We start from the raw sequence: 8,143 nt of genomic DNA on the forward strand, positions 1-8,143 counted from the left end.
GTTCTAGTACACCCCCAAAACAAAATCAAGACTTTGTAAAAGAGCATAATAGGACCCCTTTAAGGAACCAGAATCAGCTGGGAAAATCCTATCCTCTTCTGGCAGGCAGTTATCAAAATAAATGTCCATAAGTCAAATGTTATTTAGTTACATAATATGCAACAAACTGATAGTGCAGTCTTAAAATAACGGTTCTTTTTTGGCATCTGTGGTTCCATGATGAATCTTTAACATCCACGAAACCTATTGATTGCACAAAAGATTCTTTATCCACCTTATTTTTAACGTAAGAACTTATTTTTAAAGAGCAGGTCATATGGGTTTTTGAAAAATATCTCTTTTGCAGTATATAACGTAGCTATTCTTAAATGAAAACAATCTGCAAAGTTGTTAATCAAAAAAATGCATGATAAATAAAGATATTGTCTCTCAAAAGAGAGGGTCTATTCTGAATTGCCTTAAGGAGTCTCATATTTTCAAATCTTTTGCCTGTTACCGGTATACGTCACTGGGTAACACATTTGCATAATCCCCGCCTGCCCGCGAAATATGAACACTCTGACCTGCCCACAAACACTTCCGCTAGTTAGTGTGTTTACATCACGTTGAGAAGACGCTGTGTTCAAGGATACCACAGAAATACAATTCGAACCTTTTGTTGTGTGCATGTCATTTTACCAAGGACTGCTTCTCTAATCTTGGCTTTCATCTTCATTGGCTTCTAATCTTCTTCATTTGGACTAACAAGCTCTTCGAAGCACAACCTGTAAGTACGATTGATACGTTATGTGTACATTTTCAATTGAATGCTCAAAATATCAAGTTTTTTTGCTAATATGTGATGTATACCTAGTGCAGCTTTAGGTTTCCATGTAAAGCATGATATTACTGTCTTACTGAAGTAGTTTTGATAATTTGTTGTGAACCCACTATTTCCTAAGAATGTGTCGATTAATGTAGACTGACGTTGTTCTAATTACTTCGTTTAATAATAAAGAATGTAGCGTAGCACACAGACTTTATAATCATTGTGAAATTGCTGTTTATTTTGCTGCACCGGCAGTTATAGGGTTAATGTGGGAGAGATGAGCGAGTTAAGCCAGTTTCAAACTTCACGATATTTTTGTCGGTCACGATAGTCACTGTATCAGATTACACGATTTTGACTCCTAAAATCAAGAAACATGTCAGACTACACGTTACTTTCCGACCACTTCCTGATGCCCATTGTCGTTTACAAATCCCCACTAGCAAATCGTGGCAAAATCGGGCTAAAATCGTGTAGTCTGAACCGGGCATTCGTTAGGCTGGTGCGCCTGTGATACAGCTGTTCTGATTAAAAGTTAAGACAGAGTGTCTTTTGTCTGTCATTCTTCAAACTATACAGTAGACATATTTTGGTTTACAAACTGTATTGTTTCATCAGTTAGTCACGTTAGCAGCGCTCGGCTAACGTATCCACCATTATTGTTTTAAGTGTTCACAGTTTAGCAGTTAAACTTTAGCTGTGGGCACGATTCGCTTGCATAAGTGTTTTTGTATTTTATGTAATTATTATAAGAACGGATTGGAGCACTATATTATTGTTTTATGTAAAGGTGCGTTGTCAATGGTAGCACTCCCTAACTTGCTCAAGGACTCCTCTCTGTGCCAATCACAACAGGCTTGGCCAGCTGACCAATCAGAGCAGAGTAGGCTTATGGAAGGGAGGGGTTTGCTCTGAACTTGCTTGGAACAAATCGTTTCGAAATCATTGGCAAATGACTCTAATAATAAATGTATATTCTGAGAAAATTACAATGTTTTCTGACCTTATGTGCATTTAAACCTGTTGTAGGGGACTAAAAATATTAGGACACTTTAAAATACCATATGACCTGCTCTTTAACGTAAGGTCATTTGTAACTAGAATGTACATGACTTCCAGTGTCATTTGCTTCCATTTATTTTAGCTGAACAAATCTCTCCCTTATATGGTTTAATAATGAAAACTGGTATTTGTTATCATATTACTTGTATTATCGTAATCATAAACAAATAGTTTTACCTTTTTCCGCACTTTGTTAATCTTAGTTTTATCATGACAACTCTCTGAAGATTTTAGCATGGTAATGGATCTAGATCGGAATATATCTACTACGTTCATGAATTTCTGCTGCTGTTGATTATTGCTGTTGATGTAGACAGGAACTTGCTACTGCCAATACATACACTAATATAGTGCCGTGAGTATTTAAAACATACTGCTGCTGGACAAATATATATAAAATAACCAGTAGCAGATCTATACAGGTGGAGCTAGGGAAGATGGAGGATTCAGAGAAACTCTGAAAGTGCACTGTTAAATGCTCTAGTGAATGCTAACCAGCCATTTAAATGTAAAGCAGCAAGCACATTGGCTGCGTTTGCAACATGAACCAATCAGCTTGTGTCAAGTAGTTTAACACTGTGAATATCATCAGGTTGCGTTAAGGACCCATCAGCCTGCGCAATCTAGAGTGTCATGGCATTTATTTCCCTATCGCGGGCTAATGAATTGGAAGTCTTGCACATTCATAGATAAAATAGCTTACTTCCGCTTTGCAAAATAAAATAAAAAATGTTCATTTAGATTATTAAAATGATCTTCGCGTGAAGGAAAAATGGTTATTTTAAGAACTGTTCACTAAAAGGGGCTTTGAGGAACCAAAAACAAAAAAGTTATTTTCTCTTAGCATCGCTGTGAAACAGAACCTATTAAGAGTGTATGTAGGCCTATATGGACACAAATATTAAATTAAGTTAGATTAAATTATGTATTCAGTTAATTTGTAAAAGTCCATCCCAAACCCACTAGAGTGAGTAACAAGCTGCTCATGGGTGTCCTGTGTTGCTGGTATAATGCCATACGGGTTTGCTGCTATCAGAATTGATGTATGAAGGTCCCAAAAATGGATGCAGCCCACAAGAAAGCTTCTGTCTTTGTCGTTCTATTTGTTTGTTAATTGTTGCAGATAGGACGCCAGAGAGAATATAACACAGAATGTGCATGTAAGATGGAAAAAGTGTGCAGGATGAATTCCATAAGAGGAGTGGCGCGAGAGTGAGAGATCGACGTAAAAAAGACACGAGAATATTGCCGGAGAGAGAAAGAGAGAGAGAGGTGCGCAGTACTGCAGCACTAGGCTATCCCTCTCAATGAAGCTTTCTCAGGTCTGTCTGACTGACTAACTAGTGCTGCAGCGGAGGAGAGAGACAGAGAAGAGAGAGAGAGCGAGAGGGTGAGAGAGAGGGAGAGGGAGACGCGGCGCACACGCTCACTCCAGTGCTGCAGGACTGGATGAGAGGAACTGAGATCATATCCACACCACCAGCATCCATCACCGGAGCTACAGAGCCATCTCAGCCCGTCACGGCGCTCGCCAGCTGTTAACGGCACTATGGCACAAGCCGCCAAACATCTGCGCAAGAATAAGGATTTAGAGGCACTCGCCGAACAGGAGCGGAAGGAGAAAGAGGAGGAGAAGGCGAAGAAAAGGAGCCGCTCGCGGGATAAAAAGCGCAAGGTAGGGAAGAGAGATAAGTTGACATGATGAAGGGAGGGGGACAGCACTGAGATATTAATGCTGGGATAGCATCAGAACACGCAGGGCCAGGCATCCGCTGCTGTTTACACGTGCATGTACAGGTGAGGTGCTTCCCCTCGTGAGGGTCCGCTGGCACGCAACGGCCCAACACGAGAGTCTGTTGGAATTATCCCAGCAATGGTGTTTATGTTTTATATTATTATAGTTTGTATATTTTCATATAAAAAATCTGTTAAATTAAAATAAATTGAGAAGAAATCATTGAAACTGCATTTATTCTATACACACTGATGGGCATGAAAAAAAGAGAGAAGAGGGCCGAAGCTGGGGTTTGTGGGGCCCCAGTGCAGGTTGTACCAGTGGGCCCTGTTTGAAATTGTTTAATTTGTATGTTCGTTCTATTTATTTATTTGTGCTATTTACACAATGTTTACGTTTTTTTCAAGTTTGTAGGTGTCCAGGTACAGAAACTGAATAATCAAATGCAAAATAGCACTGCATAGTCTTCGCTGTAAACATTTTATATACAGACGTCAAACCAAAATGTATTCAGACACCTTCAACATTTATCACAGTTTATTTGCTATAGTTTAGAAAATGGTTATAAAATATGACAAGAACTCTGAGTTAAATTGTGTCAGAACAAATTCATCTTGACAATATCAGATAACTTTGATATGAAGGTATGTAATGGATTTCAATAAACCAAAAATTCAGACAACTGTTAGTATGGCAATATTTACACGACTACAACACTTTGATGACCAATTACCAAGCAATGCTTAATTTTGTTCATTCTGTGGTGTAAAAAGGTCGCATTAGCAATTAAAGAAAAAACACTTAAGCAAAACATGGTCAGGTCAAAGTGTCTGAATAATTTTTGGTCCCAAATTGTTTTATCAATTGGTAGTCCACTGTATGAAGAATTTTTGGGTACAATATGTCACCGTTTACTTTATTTTGCTATACTCACTTACATAAATGAACTATTGTCCTGCACCCACTAGTAAAAAAAAATACTAAAAATTATATCTGGTGTCTGAATAATTTTTGGTTTGACTGTGGATTAATTCTTGTTAAAACTACAAAGTAATTCAGTCAAGAGCAGTGAGTGATCTTCTTTCTTTCATCTTCTTGGATTAACATTACAGCAGCTAATAAATTAGGCGCGGTCACTTTAAGAATGCATCTATTATAATGGTACACATCCGATTTCTTTCTCCACGGTTTACTTTCACTTAAGACATAACCGACAGTTTTTTTCGAGGATATTCTCAAAGACGGGTAATTTTGTATGTATTTGTCGGTACAAGAGCAAGAAGAGGGGAATTCGGTGTTCAAGCGCTTTGGCACGTCTCCCTGCATGCACCCTGTGCGCACAGAACACCGCGCGCGGGTGCTGAATTGGGCTCTTTCGCATTTTTTTCTGTTTGCATGTTTAAACTGCGATTTGTATTTGTTCGTTCAGGTGCAGGAGGACGCGAAGGAGAGCTCGGTTCGGTGTTGCTGTCCGTGAGACGCGGCTCTCTGCGTGCGCACCGAACACGGCGCGCGAGGACTCAGTTGAGTTTTCCGCGTCTTGTGTTTGAATGCTTTAAACTCTTTTGAATGTTTAAGTTGGCAAGGCTTTAAAACACGTGCAAATGATAAGCTTTCTTGACTATGCACAGCAGTTGCCCATCAACTGTCCTGAGCCAGTCGGTTGAGTTCGCCGGTCGGTTATAATCGTCACCACCTTTCACCCCAGTAGTGACGGCCCTAGATGCAGATCTGTAATGTACCTGCAATTCAAACAAAGCGACCTTGCTTAGTTAAAGGGATAGTTCATCCAAAAAAATTTTTTTGTCATCATTTACTTATCCTAAAGTTGTTCCAAACCTGCATTAATTTCATACATTTCATCAACCAAACAGTTGCTGGTCCCCATTTACTTCTGTGGTATTTTCCCCATGCTGTTAAAGTCAGTAGGGTCTATTACATGTTTGGTTACACACATTCTTCAAAATATCTTCTTTTGTGTTCATTAGAAGAAAGAAATTCATACAGAGTTGGAATAACTTGGATGTGAGTAAATGATGAAAGGATTTTCAGTTTTGGGTGAACTATCCCTTTAAGCATCAGCCTTGCAAGAGTTCGGAGAAGGGTCTGGCTGCGGCCTTGCACTTGCACTCTCAGACTTGCATTCTTAGACTTGCACTCTCAGACACTTGCGCTTCCGCTAGCGACGTCACTTGCAGTCTTTTTTATTTTTGTTTTGTTCTATTTATTGATTACTTTTTGTTTGAATCTCTCAACATTTTACAACAGTAGCCAGGTGGTGAAGACAAGAAAAAAGAAACTAACTGTTGTGCGACACAAATCGTGCGTGTTGCCAATGGAGACAAGACGCTGTGGTGGTGATTAAACGATTAAAACAAATTTTATACTATAACGTACAGGGTCCTGCAAGAAAAAGACAAGACCCGCAAATCCGTCACCTTAGAACAGCAGAATATGAACGCAATACGCAAAGTATCTCGTTAAGCGTTTTCCTCCTGTAGAAAAACATAAACACTTAATATGGCTTAATGTATTAAGATACATTAAGTGCAATTAAAAGATCAAATTCGATATAAAGTTATTATTTAATGTAGTACAAGGAAAGCAGATGGCCATGAACACAATGCGCAAACTTTCACTTGTCCTCCTAGCAAAACGCTTAATGTGGCATAATAACGGATGATGAAGACAATTCAGTAGCCTATATGTCTTGTTGTTGACTCAAAGTATATACAGAATATTAAAAAACTGTATATTGAATTTGATATTTTAATAGCATCTTAATATATTAAGCCATGTTAAGTGTTTATGTTTTTCTACAGGAGGAAAACGCTTAACGAGAGACTTTGCGCATGTGTTCATATTCTGCTGTTCTGTGGCCACGGATTTGCGGGTCTTGTCTTTTTCTTTCAGGACCCTGTCCGCTATAGTATAAAATTAGTTTTAATCGTTTAATCACCACCACAGCGTCTTGTCTCCATTGGCAACACGCACGATTTGTGTCGATTCCAAGTGACATCGCAGGCAGCGGAGAGTGCAAGTGGCGATTGCAAGTGACTTCGTAATTTAGTTTATTTTTTCTTGTCTTCACCACCTGGCTACTGTTGTAAAATGTTGAGAGATTCAAACAAAAATAATAAATAAATAGAACAAAATAAAAAAATAAAGACTGCATGTGACGTCGCTAGAGGAAGCGCAAGTGTCTGAGAGTGCAAGTCTGAGAGTGCAAGCGCAAGTCTGCAGCCAGACCCTTTTGAGAGTTCGAGATTTAGTACAAACACAAATATTATATCAATCACTCAAAAAACTGTGGAGTCAGTTGTTATTATAACCTGTTTACAAACTATATTTTGTCTTATATTTATATCATATTTTGTGCTTAGAAAAAATACAAAAACAATTAATTCAGTTAAATTAGAATCAGTTTAAACAAATTGTATATTATATAATTCAAATGATATTCAGTCTATTCAAACTATAATGTGTCAGAAAAGCAGGTGATGTGCAATAATGTATCGCTAAAGATCAGTTTTGAGCTAAACAAATAGTACATAGTGCATATATCCATACATGCATACAAGCAGTTTGTTTCACACAAAAAAGGGTCTCCTGTAAGAATCTCATATGCATACAATTGGTAGTCTTGTTCACTCACACAGAAGAGCAAGAAACCAGTCTATTTGAATAAATTACATGAGTATAGAAACAAAGGATTAAAGGTTTTCTCTCTTAAAATCAAACAGTGCTTCACTAGAAGTATTTTACACTGGAGTGGTACAGCAAAAGACGTTTATGTCAGTAGAATTTGTTGCACTTTTATTTTGCTCGTCTGCATGGAGATGCGCTGCTGTTTAGCTCTAAGTGTTTAGCTTTAGCTCTAACACTTAAACCATTTTCACTGCAGAGTTTCATATTACAGCACCTTGCTGAGGAGGGTGCTTGTGTGCCCGGATCTGCGGTGGGATATCAGTAATCCCTCTTTCTCCCTTGATTTATCCATGTGTTCAATGTAGAAATCACTTATTTAAGGCTGTCAGTTTCTTGATTTATTGTCTGTTTCATTATGAGTTGTATGCTAAAACTAAAAAAATGTATATAAGAATTTTAAAGGGGTCATATGATGCGATTTCAATTTTTCTTTTCTCTTTGGAGTGTTACAGGCTCTTGGTGCATAAAGAAGATCTGTAAAGTTGCAAAGACTAAAGTCTCTAATCCAAAGAGATATTCTTTATAAAAGTTAAGAGTCAGCCACACCTACCTAAAACGGCTTGTTCTAACATGCCCCCACATATCTACGTCACGATGTGGGAAGAGAACGCCTGCCCAAATGTTCACGCAAAGAAAGAAGGTGTAACTTTTATTGTCGCTAATGTGTTTTTTAACCTTAAACCGCATAAACACATTTCATTACACCAAATACACAAAATAATGTTCCTTTTAGCAACATCATATGAACCCCTTTAAGAAAAATATCAATAGGCCAAGTGATTCGCTCCTGATGAAAAAAAAATATTGCTCTTATTTTAATAAATAATCTC

The sequence above is a fragment of the Sinocyclocheilus grahami genome, unplaced genomic scaffold, assembly GCF_001515645.1.
Source record: "Sinocyclocheilus grahami isolate Dianchi unplaced genomic scaffold, SAMN03320097.WGS_v1.1 scaffold349.1, whole genome shotgun sequence".
Taxonomy (NCBI): Eukaryota; Metazoa; Chordata; class Actinopteri; order Cypriniformes; family Cyprinidae; genus Sinocyclocheilus; species Sinocyclocheilus grahami.